The sequence below is a fragment of the Protopterus annectens genome, chromosome 7.part1 (assembly GCF_019279795.1).
Source record: "Protopterus annectens isolate FY-2018-M chromosome 7.part1, PAN1.0, whole genome shotgun sequence".
NCBI lineage: Eukaryota > Metazoa > Chordata > Ceratodontiformes > Protopteridae > Protopterus > Protopterus annectens.
In genome coordinates this window covers 57,608,275-57,628,079 of record NC_056740.1, presented here as the reverse complement: position 1 = coordinate 57,628,079, position 19,805 = coordinate 57,608,275, and the positions used below count along the sequence as shown (strand labels likewise).

At 43.9% G+C, this 19,805-nt stretch overlaps 1 protein-coding gene across 1 annotated transcript in view; it reads right to left on the bottom strand.

Annotated features, from left to right (window-relative positions):
* KBTBD12 (kelch repeat and BTB domain containing 12) overlaps positions 1–19,805 on the bottom strand; it is a 1,334,674-nt gene that overhangs the window by 1,218,716 nt on the left and 96,153 nt on the right. The window lies entirely within an intron of this gene.

Below are 19,805 nucleotides of genomic sequence, written 5' to 3'. Positions count from 1 at the left end.
TAACAGTATGTACACAAAACCAAGTAGCTGTATATGTAATAGACGCCAACCTTTTTCAAAAAGCCACAGATGAAGCCAAGGTCCTGGTGGAGTGTGCCCTAACCCTGGCAGACATAATGTTGTTGTGGTAGAAACATCAAACAGTAATACTGAGACAACCATTTCAAAATAGTCTGCTTTGACACAGGTTGCCTCTTCTTCTTGCTTTCACAAGAAAAGAACAACTGATCAGAAGTTCTGCAAGATTTTGTTCTGTTAAGACACTACTTGAGTTGTTTGTGGACATTCATGGTATGAAGTACCCTTCCCCCCTCATTTTTGGGTTCAGAGACACAGGGAGCTGGATAGTCTGTTTTAAAGTAAATTTAAATACCGATTTAGGCATAAAAAGTGGACTAGTTTTTTTTTTAAGAAACTGTCTCTGTAAAAAATAAGATAAGGCTAATCCACCATAAAAGCTTGCAACCCAGACAGTCCTCTTGCAGAGGTAAGAGCATTCAGTAAAATTATTTTCCATGCTTAGAATCTCAAGTCAGCCAGATGAGCTGGTTCAAATGGACCAACTGATAGCTTCTATAACACAAGCAGAACCTCCAATTTTGTTAGAGGCCTCTTATGTAACATCACTTTCACAAACATTTACACGAGAGTGCACTGAAAGAGGGGGATCCATGGTCAGACACACTGAAATGGCCAAAAAAAATGAACCTTGACAGAGGAGTAAGATAAGACATAGGAAAGTAACTCACACAAATATTTCAAAACCAGAGCAACACTAGCCTTGAATGGGTGCTGGTTATTTTGTTGCCACCATATGATTTTGTAGTAGCAGACTTTCTTTCCTCTATTATATCTGATGCATATCCTCAGAAAACAGATCTAAAAGTTATTAAGACCCTATAATTCAGGCAGTCAGTTGAAGTTGTTTGGGGTCAGGGTGTATCAAACATTCTTGCAGTTTAAATAATTATAACAAATTAGATAATAAAAAAGAAGTTATATACTCACCATAACGTTCCATCCATGTTGTCCATTTTCATTCTTCCTCATCTGATGGGTTTGGATCTGATCCCTTGGATCCAACTTGGCTATTGCTAAAGCTCGTGGCAACCAACAACTTTCAAGCTTCTTCCTTACTCATAATGCTCCAACCTCAAGTACCTCAGATCTCGTTTGCTGGTTTACTGCAAAGTAAATATTTGTAGACAAATAGGAAGATGACGATATCTGAAGCTAAATATAAAAGAAAATAATGTCCATAAACCACTTATTCTTCCAGACGTTTAGAAAGGATGGAGGCTGGTGGATGGGCAGTTAAGGAAGAATGAAAATGGACAATGCAGATGGAATGTTATGGTGAGTACATAACTTCTTTATCTGATGTTATAAATTTTCATTCTATCCTCAACTGATGGGACAGAGTCCCCAGCTACCTAACATCCCAAGTGGATGCAAGGAAGCATATTCCTGAGCACAGCTGAACCAAATGATACTCTACCTCTGGAGACCAAATTCAATTTGTAATGAGTAACACAGGTATGGGGAGTGGGTCAAGTTGCTGCAGCACAAATATCATCCATGGACATTGTAGACTGAAGAAAATGAAGAAGCTACCATGGATCTAGTTGAATGGGCTTGTAATGGTTTTGGTAAGGTAATGCCCACAGTCAGCTATCTGGCTAAAGTTACTTTGACAACTGGCTTTCACAATTTAAATTCTGCAAATGAGACAATTGGTCAGATTTTCTGATGTCTTTTGTTCTATTAGGTAAAAACGTAATTGTCTGTGAACATCCAGTAAATGTAAATGTAACGTGTATTTGCCCTTGTTAGCACATTTAGGAAAGAATACTGGCAAATTAATGGACTGATTGATATTAGAAACTGATACCACCTTGGTAAGAATGAATGCATTAATTTGTAAGGTAACTCTGTCCTTGTGAAAAATCAAGTATGGAGGTTTTGGGGACAAAGCTCGAATCTCAAAAATTAATCTGACAGAAGTAATGGCTACTAAAAAATTGTCTTCCAAGAAAGGTATTTAACATCACACTTAGCTACTTGTTTGAATGGGGAATGAGTAAGAGCTTACAATGCCAAATTCAGATCACATGGGGAGTAGGATCTTTAAAAGGAGGTCTTAGAAGAAGAGTGTCTCTCAAAAAAGATTTGCAGAGCTTATGAGAAGCAATGGAGAAACCCTCAAATCCAGAGTGAAAAATCGATACAGCTGTTAACTGAACCTTAACTGTTGAAGAACTAGCTTCATCTTTAAAAAGTACAGCCAAAAATTCCAGGATGTTATGTATGGCAGCTGAAAAGGGATCAACATTACTTTGGTGATGTGACAGCCCTGCACTTGCCCAGTAATCAAGGAACGTCAATCCTCATCACTGGCAACAGTGAGGGATGTACACAATGGGAGGATTACAAGTACACACATAGTAAAGTGCAATTTCCCTTAAGAACACACAGAGACCAAAGTCAGTCTGGGGCTGCTTTCTCCCTCTTTTCCCAGATCCCCAATAAGACTCCCCACTGGCACAGCTATAGGGTTAAGATTTCAGCTGAGTGGCCAAACTAAGACCTCCAGCACCCTCTCTGTTCAACCAGTGCTTCATGTCCCTGCCCAAATAGCTCACACACACACACACACACACACACACACACACACACACACACACACACACACACACACACACTTTGAGATTTGATTGCTATACAAAAACACACACACACCTGGAAAAGGCTGGCACAGGTGTACTAGCTATGCACCCTTCTGCCCAGACTATAAGGTAGTACCAGCTGCCACCAGCCACCCTTACTTATCAGCTACTATAAGGCCCTTACAAAGGGTGTCCAATCCTACTGTGTAATGTTACTATTATCCAAATGTTAGTTTTGGACCCCCTTACAAAAGTTGCCCAATCCTACTGTGTAATGTTACTATTATCCAAATGGTAGTTTTGACCAAGACTTGCAAGGCTATTTAGGAGTGGCCTGCACAGTATTACCAAATACATATGCAAGTACTCTCAAGAGCTTAAATGTGTCTTACAAATATCAGTCATAAATATAGGTTTAAATATATTTAATACATAATAAAAGAACAAGACAATACTCAATAACTCAAGACAGTGACTTCAGAGTTCAAAATCACAGGAAATATTTTAAAACAACATTGCAGAACAATCTCATATAAATACAAAAAACATCTAAACTAATATTTACTATATTCCTGTCTATATATAAAAGACAATACTATACCCTGAATCTTACTTACAAGCAAGTGCAGATATGATGATGATGGATGTTTCCACATCAAAGACAAAATACAAAATGCACAGTCTCTCTCTGAGAGAGTTCTTAAATTAATATCAAACATTACTACTGGGTTAGCTCAGATGACATCACTCTTTGGCACCTGACTTCAGTTCGCAGGTTAAACAAAAACCTAACATCTCTGTGTTAAAAATGCATATCTCTCAGATGTGCAGCTGCTAGGAAGTCATAAAGCAATACAACACTTTACATTTTAAACCGAGTAATTACTTTTCTCCAAGACAATAGAAAAAATGAATAGCTCTAGACATTCTGTCTCCTTGTTGCATTAACTAACTTTTTTAGCACATTGTAAAACACTTAATTTAAACTTGTTTTCTTGAAGTTTTCTAAGTTAATCTTCTATGTTCCAGCAGGGTATGCTGTGGTTACATTCTTGAAGCTCAGTACATAACACAGAGCTCTGTATACATCATATCAATATTCAAAAATGACGTAGGACAGTTATGTATAAATCATATCAATATTCACAAATGACATAAAAGTATTTACAAAATTCCAGATAGCTGGGCTGGCAGTATCGCAATTCTCATTTTGTTACACCCCTCCCCTGAAAACTCAAGCTAGTTTTTCAAGTGACCTTTGAGAAACATTGCTTGAGAGGGTTGAGCCTATCTGGGAATACCTTACCCCATTTTCTGTCTTGAGATTCCGGCTGCCTTGGCATTGCTGACCCCAGTACAGTGCTGCACTGTCCCATCAAATGCTTGCAACCCTGGGCTCCACGTATTAACTTGACATTTTGCTGGCTGGCTTGATGTAGCCATGTTAAGGGACTGTGGTCTGTAACTACAGTGAATTTATTTCCATACAGATAAGGCTGACATTTCTGTAGTGCCCACACTATGGCTAAGCATTCCTTTTCTACAGCTGCATAGCATTCCTCCCTGGGTTGGAGCCTAGGACTGAGATATACCACTGGGTACTCTTCTGCCTTTCAGGAAACCTGGCTAAGTACAGCCCCCACCCCACTGTTTGAAGCATCCACCTGCACAATGAATTATTTGCTGTAATCTGGACTGGCTTACACAGGGGGCCCTCCCAAAGCTACTGCTCCTGCCTGCTTATATTCTGGGGTCCACACTACCTTATCTGGCCTGTTTTTCCCTTCTCAGGTCTGGGAGGGGAGCAGCTATGGCACTATAATTGGAGACAAACTTCCTGCAGTACCCCGCTGTCCCTAAGAATGCCCTCACCTACTTTTTGGTAACAGGGGCAGGCCATGCCAGAATGGCTTCCATTTTGGCAGGTTCTGGCCTTATCCTATCACTCCCCACTCCATGTCCCAGGTAGGAGACCTCTGCCATACCCACCTGACATTTGCTGGGCTTAATAGTCTACTCTGCCCTCTGTAGTCTGCCCAGCACCTCCCTGACATGGTGAAGGTGATCTTGTCAGGAATAAGTGTAGATGGCAATTTTATCTAGGTAAGCACGGACAAAATCTCCTGCTCCTGCTAGGATATGATCTACCAACCTCTGGAAAGTTGCTGTGGCATGTTTCATCCCAAAGGGCATCTTTGTGAACTAATACAAGCCAAAAGGAGTCACAAAGGCTGACCTCTGTCTAGAACTGGGAGTTAAGGGCACCTGCCAGTAACCCTTGGTAATATCAATAATGGTAAGGTACTCAGCCCCACCCAGCTGTTTTAGGGCTTCATCTGTCCTAGGCATGGGGTAAGCATCTGAATCTGAGTGACTACTTAATGTCCTGTACTCATACTGAACCTGGTTCTGCCATCCTTCTTTGGTACCAGCACCACTGGAGAGGTCCAGGGACTGCTGGACTCCTGAAATACCCCTAGTTTCAATATTTCCTGTATCTCCTCCCTCAAAGTCTGTTTGACTCTCTCAGGCACCCTAAAAGGGGCCTGCTTAATAGGCCTTTGGGGTCCTGTATCCACATGGTGCTGCACCAGGTGGGTGCACCCTGGTTTCCCAGTGAACATGTTCCCAAACTCCTGTAACACTGCTCATATTTCTCAAACATGGGTAAGGGATAACTGCTAGGACATTGCTAACCCTTCCACTGAGGTTTCAGTCCGTGCCTCATTGAGGAGATCATTCAACAGATCCCTCTCAGAATCCTCCTGCCATCCACAGCAAATACTCAGCACAAGGGCCTCCCTATCATGGTAAGGATTCATCATGTAAACATGGTACAATTTGTACCCCTGCCTCCTGCCAAGCAGTTCTACCATGTAGTTAACATCACTGACCTTCCTTACCACCTCACAGAGTCCCTGCCAGACTGCCTGTAGCTTGTTCTGTCTGACAGGAATGAGAACTATTACCTGCTGCCCTACAGCATACTTTCTAGCACGAGCACTCCTGTCATACCAGATCTTGTTCTGCTGTTGGGCTTCTGCCAGGTTCTACTGGACCAAGCCCATGATTTCCCTGAGCCTTGTCCCGAGGTTTAGGACATATGCCCCAAAAGACTCCTTGTGGGATTCACACTCACACTCCCACTCATCTTGAATCAAATCTAGAGGTCCCCTCACCCTATGCCCCTACAGCAACTCAAAGGGTAAAAAAACTATGGATTCCTGGGGAACCTCTCTGTAAGCAAACAGATGGGGCAAATATTTGTCCCACTCCCTCCTAATCTGATCTGCAAATGCCCATAGCATGGACTTGAGTGTAGAGTTTAACCTTTCAATAAGACCATTAGTCTGGGGATGGCAGGGGGTGCTGAAAATTTCTAACAAAGCATTTGCCAACTTTTCTGCCACAATGGAGAAAAGAGCCACCTCCTCAAGGTGTCTGGTAGCATAATTTACTACCACTAGGATATACTGTTTCACTGTGGAACTTGGGGTACTCAGAGGCCCCACAATATCCATAGCTACCTTCTGAAATGGCTCCTCAATTACATGCAAAGGCATCATAGTAGCTTTCACCCTGTCTCCTGCCTTACCTACCTTTTGGTACTGCTCACAGGTCCTGCAGTACCCTGTTACATCTCTAGAAATCCCAGGCTAATAGAAGTTCTGCATAATACGTCTCTTGGTACGCTTTATGCCCAACTGCTACCTCAAGACACCCCACAAGCAACACATAAACCACAAAAGCAGTGTGCAAAGCAGTCACAGCCCTTAAGGCCAAATACAACACGAAACATACTTGTCATAGGTGACTCCATAGTCAGACACACTGACGTCCCACTCACCAGGCTGAACAAGGAGAGGGTCACAGTAAGCTGCCTATCGGGCGCTAGAATCCGCCACATAACACAAGCACTCGGGTCACTCCACAGCAAGTACAAATATGACACAGTCATTGTCCATGCTGGTGTGAACGACCTGAGACGTACCTCCCTGGACTGCATGAAAAGAGACATAGAGGAGCTCTCTGATTATGTAGCCCAGGCAGGTATGACCCTAACCCTGAGCAGTATCCTTCCTTCACCAAGAATGATGCCACAATATAGAGACAAGATGATCAGCTTTAACAATTGGCTTAATGTCTGGTGTCATTCAAAGGGGATCCAGTGTCTGTCTGCCTGGGATGACATGCTTGACAAGCCACGCTGCTGCAAGGGACGGCTTGCACCTGTCACCCTGGGATTCCGGATATTGGCTAAGGCTCTTGCCACCCCCATAGTGCCTTTTTAGGCAAGGCTCAAATTCTAAACCTACCACCCTAGAAAACAAAAATGGGAAGAAATTGAGGGTAATGCTGCTCAATGCCAGAAGTCTAAATCTCAAAATGCACGCACTCGAGGCCCTTCTCAGTATGGAGAACATCGATGTCTGTGCTGTAACTGAAACCTGGTTCAAGGCTCCTGAGAGCACCCCGGCACTATTAGGTTTTACCTCATATCATGCGTTCCGGCCCCAAAACCCGGACCACTCCACAAAAGGAGGGGGTGTATCCATATTCAGGTGGTGGCAACGCATGAAGCTTCGGAAACCATCCAGGTGCAACTAACAATAGGCAAAGCTGCTCTACAAATTGTAGCATGCTACAGGCCACCCTCTCAAACTCAGGAACCCCACACAGCCTTCCTGAAGACACTGGAGGGTATAAATGTATCTCCAAACACCATCATATTGGGTGACTTCAACTACCCGAATATAGACTGGGAACATTACTCAAGCCCTAACTTTCTAGCCCAACGGTTCCTGGAGTTCATAAATTCAAATGCCATGGAACAGCTAGTCACTGTTCCCACGAGAGGAGAAAATATACTAGATCTCATTGTCACAAACATGGGGACAAAATGCTCCACACCGAAGTATATCCCTCATTGGTGAGATCTGATCATAAACTAATCTCACTGGAAATCCACATCCCGCCCACCCCAAACAAAAAGACCATAGTGAAGAACTTCTCTAAAGCAAACTTCACACTACTCAAGACTGGTGTGGTATCCTTCAAGGCCCCTGAGTCAGAGGAAACCACAACCCAAGCTGCGGAAGCCCTTACAAATGCCTTCTATGAACACCTCCAGGACTGCATGGATCAGGCAATCCCAAATAAAACCAAGACTCTTTCCACAAAGGGCAAACGTCCAGTCTGGTGGACCCCAGCCATTAACAAACTTTACAATAAGAGGAGAAAGCTATTACATGATAGAACAAAATCCATAAAAGGGAAGTCACCCTGATCATTATTAGTAAAAAATACGAGCACTCATAAAATCAACTAAGGCCAATTTTGAGAGAAAAATTGCCATGGATTCAAAGGACAATCATAAGGCCTTTTTCAGCTATGTTAGGAACCTGGGTGGAAACTCACAGATATGCTCAGAATTAGTCCAAAATGATACAAAAATCACTGAACCCACAGACATTGCCAACATACTGGCAGACAGGTTCAGTGCAAACTTCACCCCCCTCCCCTAAAGGAGAGATAACTATCCCAGCCGAGTGTAGCCTCCCGGACATCTCAAATGCGCAGGTGAAAGCTGCTCTCTCTAAAGCTAAAAACACAGCATCAATGGGACTGGATGGTGTCCCCGGCTGTGTGCTACACGAGCTAAATGAGGAATTAAACCCGCACATAAGGCAGCTGTTTAATCTCAGCCTTACCACAGGATACGTGCCCAAGGAGTGGCGACGGCAACTGTGGTCCCACTCCACAAAGGTGGCGCCTCACGGACCCTGGTAATTACCGCCCATAAGCTTAACAAGTCTAGTCTGCAAAGCTATGGAGAGGATCATAATGGAGCTCATAAACAAAGATATAGGGGACTTGCAGACATTGGACCCGACCCAGTTTGGCTTTGTCAAGGGAAGATCATGCCTTTTGAACTTGGTCGACTTCTTGAAATAGTCACCAAGGCCATTGATGAGGGAAAGGCAGTCCATACAGCCTACCTTGACCTTGCAAAGGCTTTCGACACAATACCCCACTCGGGTATTGTAGAAAAACTTACCAGCTTAAATGTAAACCCATATGTCACAAGATGGGTTGCAAACTGGCTTAAGGACAGAACCCACAGGGTTAGAGTTGCTGGCGCTGTGTCAGACTCCAAGCCGGTCACAAGTGGTGTCCCACAGGGCTCGGTCCTTGGCCCCTATTGTTTGGCATCTACTTCTCAGAAGTACAGGCCAACATGGGAGGACTTTGGCTGACAAAGTTTGCAGATGACTGCAAACTGGGCGCCATAGTGGAAAGTGCATCAGACACTGATATCCTTCAGAAGGGACTCACGGAAACAGATAGCTGGTGCCAGAGCCATGGCCTGAAGTTAAACGCCAAAAAATGTATAGTCATACCCTTCGGGAAAAACAAGGTAACCCCAAGCTACCATATAGGTGGCAATCCACTAAGCACAGAAGAGGTTATCAGGGACCTGGGGACCCAGGTTGACAGTGGCCTTTCTTTTGACACTCACATTGCTAAAGTGGTTAGAAAGACCTTCTACATTGCCCACCTGATCATGAAGGGATTCACATCCAGATCTAGTGAGGTCATTGTTCCCCTGTACTCTTCACTTATCAGACCAATGATCGAGTACAATGCCCCATTCGGGATGTATCTCACCCGACATCTGCAGCAATTGGAGAGACCCCAAAAGTTCCTCACCAAAAGGATAAAGGGACTCCAAAATCTGTCATATGCTGCCAGATTGAAGAAACTCCAGCTCTATTCAGTCGCATACCGTCTGCTCAGAGGTGACATGTGCCTGACATACAAGGCCATGTCCAACCCGAATTAATGGACATGCTCCACCTCAAAAAATCCAAATCCACCAAAACCACTAGAGCAAGCGACTTAAACCTTAGCACGGATATAAATAGGACGTGCTGGAGGGATAGATTTATCACTCAGAGACTCCCTATGCTGTGGAATAAAATCCCGGTCCATGTGAGGCAGAGCACCTCGCTGACTCTGTTCAAGTGAAATCTAGACCTGTGGATGGGAGATCGTAGGTTTACCCCGGGAATCATCTCTGGGTCACTGCTGGACAGAGGCACAACAAACTAATGGGCACAGTATTTTTTCATATAAGGGGTGGCGTAAGCCACAATAATTTGGGCTAGGCTTATAAATGCCTTAGGGCAGATAGCCTAGTATAAACCTATGAACCTATGAACCTATGACCTGAAAAGGGAATATCATGAGCTATGGCTAGAAGTGCCAGACAGTAGACTCTGGGCACTACCAACTGCTGTAGGGGTTCACTCTCTGTACAGTAACCCTTTGTCCTAGTATACAGACTCTCCCTTCCCTTGAGAACTAGGTGCCTCACTAACTCCCTCAGGCCTTGTAATGTAGGGACTGAGAGCTGAGCCTGTCTCATCTCTCTCTTTGTAGCCCTTCCCAGCTCCCCTTTCACAGGAAGTTTGGCATCCTCTGATAGCGGTGCCTTACTGTGAGCCTAGGTACTACTACTCACCTCTGCCCTTGCAGTCACTCTGTCCAAGAGAACATCAGTACCCAGAAGCAGCTGTGGCTCACCTTCAGTCTCACTGCAACAGGGTAGCTCCCTCCCTGAAGTAACCACCTCACCAGTCCTGGCTGCAAGTGTGCAGTCTGTTGGGGTCTCCCCAGACTACCAGACCCACATGCTTGTCTCCAAGCCCGACTGTATGTAACTGCATGCACACACGATACTGCATTATCAAAATCTTTCCCTATCAGGACATCTGCAGAGATACCCTCAAACACACCTACTTGCTGGCTTCCTGTTCCACCCTCCCAGTCAAGGTGAACCCTAGCCAAAGATATTTGGATTGGGGTCCTCCTAAAGCTCTGACTGGAGTAGATTGCCCAAGCAAGTAGTGCTCCTCTTTAACCACTGCAGGCTTCACAATGGTTAGGTCAGAGGCTGTGTCTCTCTTAGCAATGACCTCTTTCCCATTTACTAAGATAGAACATAACCTCTTGTGGTAGTCTGGCACCCTTGCTGTCTTGAGACAACTTACTGCTGGCATTTTGTCATTCTCATTTACTGGCTCTCCCACCGTTTGTTCCCCACCTTGCCTCCATAGACATCTATATGCTACAATGTATCTGACCAGACACCTGCTGCAGCTTGAAAGGCCCCAAAAGTTCCTCACCAAAAGGATAAAGGGTCTCAAAAATATGTCTTATGCTGCCCGACTGAAAGAACTCCAGCTCTATTCAGTCTCATACCGCTTGCTCAGAGGTGACCTGTGCCTGACATATAAGGCCATGTCAAACCCAGATTTGATGAATATGCTTCACCTCAAAAAATCTAGATCCCTCAGAACCACAAGGGCGGGAGACTTAAACCTTGACACGGTTATAAATAGAACGTGCTGGAGGGACAGATTCATCACCCAGAGACTCCCTATGCTGTGGAACAAAATCCCGGTACATGTGAGGCAGAGCACCTCTCTGGTCTTGTTCAAGAGGAATCTTGACCAATGAATGGGAGATTGCAGATATACCCCAGGGATTACTTCAGCGTCACTGCTTGACAGAGGCACAGCAAAATGATAGGCATAGTTTTTATTCAAACTAAAGGGGTGGCGAAAGCCACATAACTATGGGCTAGGCTTATAAATGCCCTTGGGCAGATAGCCTAGTATGAACCTATGAACCTATGAACCTATGGCCCCACTGGTTGTATTTAAAACATTAGTTTATTGGCCATTTTGGGTCATTTCCTGTCTTTTCCAGCCCCCTGCTATAAAGCGAGCTTTGGCGGGCTTTTATGGCTATAGAGAACTCAGCACAGCTCCTCGTGGTGTCCAGCAGAGTTCCTAGGGCAGCAGAGACCAGAAAAGACAAACTTTCCAGATTCTAAGTATTTTTTTCTGCATTTTCGACTTTTTAAGCCTTTCGACTACTATTTCTGCCTGTTTTATTCTGTTATTACCTGTTTTTACTGTTTTTAATAGCTTGAATTGTTTGTTGCACTTGCTTGTTTAAGTTTTGTTTAAAAGTTAAACAACAGGCTAGTACACTCAAGTGTACTAGCTTTTGATAGCAATTAGTCGAAAAACACAGCATTTATTGTATTTTCTGCTTATTTGAAAAAAAAAACTTGAAAAAAAAACAAAAAAAATACTCTTGTTTTTCATACTTTCCTAATCGTTTGTTCCAGTGATCAGATTTTGCTGATCCCTGGGCTTTGTCTTGGTTCCTGTGTTTCTCCATTTTCCTTGTTTGGTCAAAGGGAAGTTTCTTTACTCACCAGTGAGGGTGGGGAGTACTGAGCTGCCTGTTTGTCCTCAGAGGAGTGGTTTAAAGCAGTAACTTGTAGTTTATTGGCCATTTTGGGTCATTTCCTGTCTTTTCCAGCCCCCTGCTATAAAGCGCGCTTTGGCGGGCTTTTCTGGCTATAGAAAACTCAGCACAGCTCCACGTGGTGTCCTCAAAGTATACTACTGTTCTATCTAGTGTATCCTATAACTATAAATTATCTCTACTTGACTCCCAAGTAGACTATTCTCTATCTGTATAGCCAAGCACTTGCTCCTACAGTACTTATCACCTTGATACAGCACTCTTGTTATAGAAAGTACCCCAAAAAAGCAAACCCCGTTTCTCGGTCACCCACATCCCCCAGAACCTTTTTTAAGTTTTTCTGTCTATTCCTTCTAGCATGTCGAGGGATCAGTTGCTAATGTCCTCTCCTGCTCAGCTGGTGAACCTGGGAATATTGAGGCAATGTTACAATTGCCTCATGTACACAGACAACCCTCTCCTCCTCCCACAAAACACAAATACATGCGAGAGATGCAACTATACGGCCAAACTGGAGGCTGAGCTCTCTCAACATAGGACTGGCAAGACCAGACAGGAGGAGAAGGTAACCACACACACTATAGACCCAGTCTCACATAATACCATCACAACCTCAAATCATACACATAAACACACAAAGACATACTCGGAGGCTCTGATCAAAAATCTACCAAAACAGCAGAGGCCACCAAAGCAGACACCCAAACAACTACCACCTCAGAACACAACACCTGCAACACATAGACCACACAGTCAGAGTGTCAAGCAGTCACAGCCTTTAAGGCCAAACACAAAGCCAGACACACTAGTCATTGGTGACTCCATAGTCAGACACACTGACGTCCCGCTCACCAGACTGTGTAAGGAGAAGGTCACAGTAAGCTGCCTGTCGGGTTCTAGAATCCGCCACATAACGCATGCACTCAGGTCTCTCAACAGCAGGTACAAGTACGACTCAATCATTGTCCACGCTGGTGTTAACGACCTGAGACGTACCTCCTTGGACTACATGAAAAGAGACATAGAGGAGCTCTCTGATTATGTAGCCCAAGCAGGTATGACCCTGACCTTGAGCAGTATCCTACCTTCACCAAGAATGATGCCACAATACAGAGATAAGATAATCAGCTTTAACAATTGGCTTAAACTCTGGTGTCATTCAAAGGGGATCCAATGTCTGTCTGCCTGGGATGACATGCTGGACAAGCCACGCTGCTTCGCAAGGGACGGCTTGCACTTGTCACCCCTGGGATTCCGGATTTTGGCAAAGGCTCTTGCCACCCCCATAGTGCCTTTTTTAGGCAAGGCTCAAATTCTAAACCTACCACCTTAGAACACAACAAAGAAAAAAAACTAAGGGTAATGCTGCTCAGTGCCAGAAGTCTCAACCTCAAGATGCACGCACTTGAGGCCCTTCTCAGTATGGAGAACATTGATGTCTGTGCAGTGACAGAAACCTGGTTCAAGGCTCCTGAGAGCACCCCAGCACTATCAGGTTTTACCTCATATCATGCGTTCCGGCCCCAAAACCCGGACAATACCAAGAAAGGAGGAGGGGTATCCATATTCATCAAGGACACCCACACCTCAAGATTGGTGGCAACGCATGATGCATCGGAAACCATCCAGGTGCAATTAACCATAGGCAAGACTGCTCTGCAATTTGTAGCATGTTACAGGCCACCCTCGCAAACTCAGGAACCTCACATGGCCTTCCTGAAAACACTGGAGGGGATAAATGTATCTCCGAACACCATCATACTAGGTGACTTCAACTACCCTAATATAGACTGGGAACACTACTCAAGCCCAAACACTCTAGCCCAGAAGTTCCTGGAATTCATAAACTCAAATGCCATGGAACAACTAGTCACCATCCCCACAAGAGGAGAAAACATACTTGATCTCATCATCACGAATATGGGAGCACAATGTTCAACGCCGGAAGTATACCCCTCACTGGTGAGATCAGATCACAAACTAATCTCGCTGGAGGTCCTCATCCCGCCCCACCGAAATGAAAAAGACCACAGTAAAGAACTTCTCGAAAGCCGACTTCACACTTCTAAAGACTAGTGTGGTCTCCTTTAAGGCCCCTGAGCCGGCGGTAAACATTACTCAAACCACTGACTCACTTACAAATGCCTTCTACCAGCACCTGCAGGGCTGCATGGATCAGGCAATCCCAAGCAAAACAAAGACTCTTTGTACCAAAGGCAAGCGTCCAGTCTGGTGGACCCCAGCCATAAACAAACTCTACAACAAAAGGAGAAAGCTACTACAAGATAGAGCAAAATCCTTAAAAGGTAAGACACCTCTCATCACTATAAGTAAAAAGCTAAGAGCTCTCATAAAATCATCCAAAGCTAATTTTGAGAAAAAAATAGCTAAGGACTCTAAAGACAACCATAAGGCATTCTTTAGCTATGTCAGAAACCTAGGAGGAAACTCCCAGATATGCTCAGAATTAGTTCAAAATGATGTGAAGATTACTGATCCTACAGACATTGCCAACATACTGGCTGACAGGTTCAGTGCAAACTCCCCCCCCCCAAAGGAGAGATATCTATACCAAATGATTGTAGCCCCCAAACATCTCTAACGCCCAGGTGAGAACTGCTCTCTCCAAGGCAAAGAACACAGCATCCATGGGACCTGATGGTGCCCCGGCTGTGTGCTCCATGAACTCAATGAGGAATTAAATCCACAGTTAGGACAGCTGTTTAATCTTAGTCTCACCTCCGGATACGTACCCAGGGAGTGGCGCACAGCGACTGTGGTCCCACTCCACAAAGGCGGCGCCTCCACCGACCCTGGAAATTACCATCCCATTAGCTTGACAAGCCTTATCTGCAAAGCCATGGAGAGGATCATAATGGATCTCATAAATAAAGACATAGGGAATTTGCAGACTTTGGATCCAACCCAGTTTGGCTTTGTCAAAGGCAGATCATGCCTTTTAAACTTGGTTGACTTTTTCGAAACAGTCACCAAGGCCATTGATGAGGGAAAGGCAGTCCATACAGCCTACCTAGACCTGGCGAAGGCTTTCGATACAATACCCCACTTGGGTATCATTGATAAACTCATCAACTTAAATGTAAACCCATACATTACAAGATGGGTTGCAAACTGGCTGAGTGACAGAACCCACAGGGTCAGAGTTGCTAGCGCCATGTCAAACTCAAAGCCTGTCACAAGTGGTGTCCCACAGGGCTCAGTCCTGGGCCCACTCTTGTTTGGCATCTACTTTTCTGAAGTACAAGCAAATACAGGAGGGTTATGGCTGACAAAGTTTGCAGATGACTGCAAACTGGGCGCCGTAGTTGAAAACACATCCGACACAGATATCCTTCAAAAGGGTCTCACAGAAATGGATAACTGGTGCCAGAGCCATGGCCTAAAGTTAAATGCCAAGAAATGCATAGTCATACCCTTCGGGAAAAATAAGGTTACCCCTAGCTACCATATAGGTGGCAATCCCCTGATCACAGAAGAAGTTATCAGGGACCTGGGAACCCAGGTTGACAGTAGCCTTTCATTCGACACTCATATTGCTAAAGTAGTTAGGAAGACCTTCTACATTGCCTACCTCATCATGAAGGGTTTCACATCTAGATCAAGGGAGGTCATAGTCTCCCTATACTCATCACTCATCAGACCAATGATCGAGTACAATGCCCCATTCGGAATGTATCTGACCTGACACTTGCAGCAGCTGGAGAGGCCACAAAAGTTTCTCACCAAAAGGATAAAGGGTCTCAAAAATCTGTCTTATGCTGCCCGACTGAAAGAACTCCAGTTATACTCAGTTGCTTACCGCTTGCTCAGAGGTGACCTGTGCCTGACATACAAGGCCATGTCAAACCCAGATTTGATGAACATGCTTCATCTCAAAAAATCCAGATCCCTCAGAGCCACAAGGGCGGGAGACTTAAACCTCGACACGGTTATTAATAGGACGTGCTGGAGGGATAGATTCATCACCCAAAGACTCCCTATGCTGTGGAACAAAATCCCAGTTTATGTGAGGCAGAGCACCTCGCTGGCTTTGTTCAAGAGGAATCTTGACCAATGGATGGGAGATCGCAGATACACCCCAGGGGTTACCTCAGTGTCACTGCTCAACAGAGGCACAGCAAAATAATGGGCATAGTTCCTCCAAACTAAAGGGGTGGCGTAAGCCACAAAACTATGGGCTAGGCTTATAAATGCCCTCGGGCAGATAGCCTAGTATGAACCTATGAACCTATGAACCCTTGGTCCTGGATGTGTACCTGGACTAGTGGCTTTCCCTTCTACTGGAGGACTCTGATGGGGCAGTCTGGGCTACCCACCATGGGTTCCCTTGGACCCATGAGCAGCACTGGATATCCCTTTCTTGTGCAGTGATTACCTGCTTGCTAGGTACAGGTCTCCTTTCTTCCCAACTCATCTGCAGTATTGCATTGTCTATCAGCTAACCAGATTCTCATGTTCTCAGGCAAAGTGCTAAGGGCTTGTTCCATTACCAAATGGTCTGCCAGCCCAAAAGTGGTGACCTGACATCCAGTCACCCACCTATGAAAATAAGTGCTTAGTTCAGCAACATATTCACACACACTTTCATCTGCCTTGTGTCTATGCTCACAAAACTTTTCCCTATAAGCTTCAGGTGTTAACTTAAAGCATTCTAACAAACACATTTTGATTGTATTATAATTTAAGCAGTCAGTATCAGGCAGTTTAGAAATTGCAGTTACAGCTTTACTATGGAGTAAGGGGGTCAGGAACCATACCCACAGCCCTTGGTCAACATTATACTGTTTACATACCCTCTCAAACTTATGAATGAAACTATCAAAATTATCCCCCTCTGTAAATTGTGGAAGAAATGTACTGACCTTTGTTGCTTCTGGGGTTTGGTTACTCCCTTCCCCATTACCTTCATAACTATGGCAAAGAGTCAGCATTTCCTTTTCATGTTGCCTCTGCCTCTCATTCTCCTCAGCCTGTAGATATTGCAGTTTCTCAATTTCCTCAGCCTCTAGACTTCTCAGTTTCTCATTTTCCTCAGCCACAAGACATCTCAGTCTCGCTGCTGTTTCTATTTCCAAACGCTTGACCTCCCGCTCATGTCTCTAACTCCAGGTGGATTTTTAAGTCCTCTATGAAAAGGGTGAACTGTCCATTTTCTGAGAGTTCTATATCTCCAAGGCCAGTCTGACTGTCCTCCTGCTTGCAATCATTTCTGCTTTAGTCTGGTTGGCATGCACCAGTCTTTTAGCTTGGTATATCTCAGCCCACTGACTCCTTGTCAGCTTGCCATACTCCTCTGCTGACATGCTTGCCTGCTCTCCCTGACTAACTAAGCTAACAAAAAATAAATAAATAAAACATTTGTGATATGAACTGTGAATGTTCACTAAGTGGCTGATTGAGAGTACAAACACCTTCAGTGACCACTGTACACAAGCTACAGGAATTCAATATCCACACCACTACAAGCAATTAACATGTGATATGGCTATCTCACCACTGTCAACCAATTAATATGTGATGTGGATATCCCAACACTGCCAACCAATAAATATGTGACGTCCCTGCACTGGCCCACTAATCAAGGAGCATCAATCCTCACCACTGGCAACAGTTAGGGGTGTACACAATGGAAGGATTACAAGTACACACACAGTAAAGTGCAGTTTCCCTTAAGAGCACACAGAGACCACAGTCAGTCTTCAGCTGGTTTCTCCCATTTTCCCCGGATCCCCAATAAGACTCCCCACTGATCTCAGCTGAGTGGCCAAGCTAAGACCTCCAGCACCCTCTCTGTCCAAACAATGCTTCATGTACCTGCCCAAGTAGCTGACACACACACACACTTTGAGATTTGATTGATATACAAAAACACACACACACACACACACACACACACACACACACACACACACACACACACACACACACACACACACATACCTGGGAAAGGCTGGCACAGGTTTACTAGCTATGCACCCTTCTGCCCAGACTATAAGGTAGTACCAGCTGCCAACAGCCACCCTTACTTATCAGCTACTATAAGGCCCTTACAAAGGGTGTCCAATCCTACTGTGTAATGTTACTATCCAAATGTTAGTTTTTACCAAGACTTGCAAGGCTATTTAGGAGTGGATGTACAGTGTCACCAAATACATATGCATGTACTTCAAGAGCTTAAATATATCTCACAAATATCAGCCACAAAGATAGGTTTAAGTATATTTAATAATAAATAATAAAAGAACAAGACAATACTCAGTAACTCAACACAGTGACTTAAAAGTTTAAAATCATGGGAAATATTTTAAAACAACATTGCAGGACAATCTCACATAAATACAGAAAACAACTAAACTAATCTTTACTATATTCCTGTCTATATCTAAAATACATACTATGCCCTGAATCTTACCTACAAGCAAGTGTAGATGTGATGATGATGGATGTTTCCAGATCAAAGACAAAATCCACAGTCTCTAAGCACAACAAGATGTTTAAAAAAAGAAAGCTACTTAAAGTAACTTTTTTTCCAGTCAATACACATTAAAAAAACACTTTAATACACTTTGACTACCCTAAAAAGTAAACGAAGTACAGTTTCTAACAGAAAAACTAGTTTTAACAACTTTTAAAATGACAAGAACAAAAGTGCACTCCCATTTAAAAGTACACACAAAAGTAGTGTGACAGTCAACAAAAACACATATTCCTATCTTAAAAATACTTTCCTTAACATCAAAGTAACTTTACACAAAAAAGGAAATGTGAAAGGCTCTTCTACAAATAGAACTTATCTGCCCCGCAATGGAACAGTGTTAGCTGACTGCCGATTCCCAAAAGTGCACAGAAGAGTACTCTCTTAGGTGACAGGCAAGCTCTGAAGGGCTTGGCACCTAAACCTACCATTTAGTCATCTCAGCTTGAGCTGTTAAATGGTTTAAGTGAGTGGAAATTGCCTTGAAGCTTTGGAAGTGGTCAAGCTGTTCCTTAGGCTACTGCAGCAGCAATCAGTATGATGAACATCTGCATTTTATGATGATTTGCTTATTTATTAATCTGTGTTCTTTCTTGGGTTTCTTTAATAAAGCCGCTTCTTGTTATAAATGAAAAAAAAGAAACATGAAACAAAATAGTTGCTTAATTCCTTGCATTAGTCTGCCTCTCTCTTCTACTTATTTATTTATTTAATACAGTATGATGACCGGGATAGTCCACTGGGCCTGGAAGAGCCCGTTTTCAGTAGAGGCCCAGGGAGAAAAGATCCACAAAAGTAGTCAATTATATAAAATTGTTATAGAGTTATAGGTAGCAAAACAGTGGAAACAAAACAAAAGGATAATATGCAGTTGGTTAAAGAGACAATAACATTTCTACTTCAAAACTGAAGTTCATATAATCAAACATTATTTACAGAGTGTAGGTAACTGTGCAGTAGTTATAGAAAGACAAGACAGTTTGATTCTAAGTAATGATTTACAAATATGAGATTTATGTGGCTAACCCCTGGTCCACAGCATGGCCGGCCTTAGGCATAGGCCAACTAGGTGGCCGCCTAGGGCGCTGGTCTAGCAGGAGCACTTTTCCAGTATTTATTTGGTGTAAGTAGACCAGGATGGGGGCACCAGGTAATGAGTTGGGGGGCGCCATGGAGCCCTTTTGCCTAGGGTACCAGTTGACCTAGGGCCGCTCAAGCTGTATGAGCAACACCAGAGGGATCCGAAAAAAAGATGAGTGGTCAGAGAAACCAGCGTTGGCTACAGCATTCAGCCACCT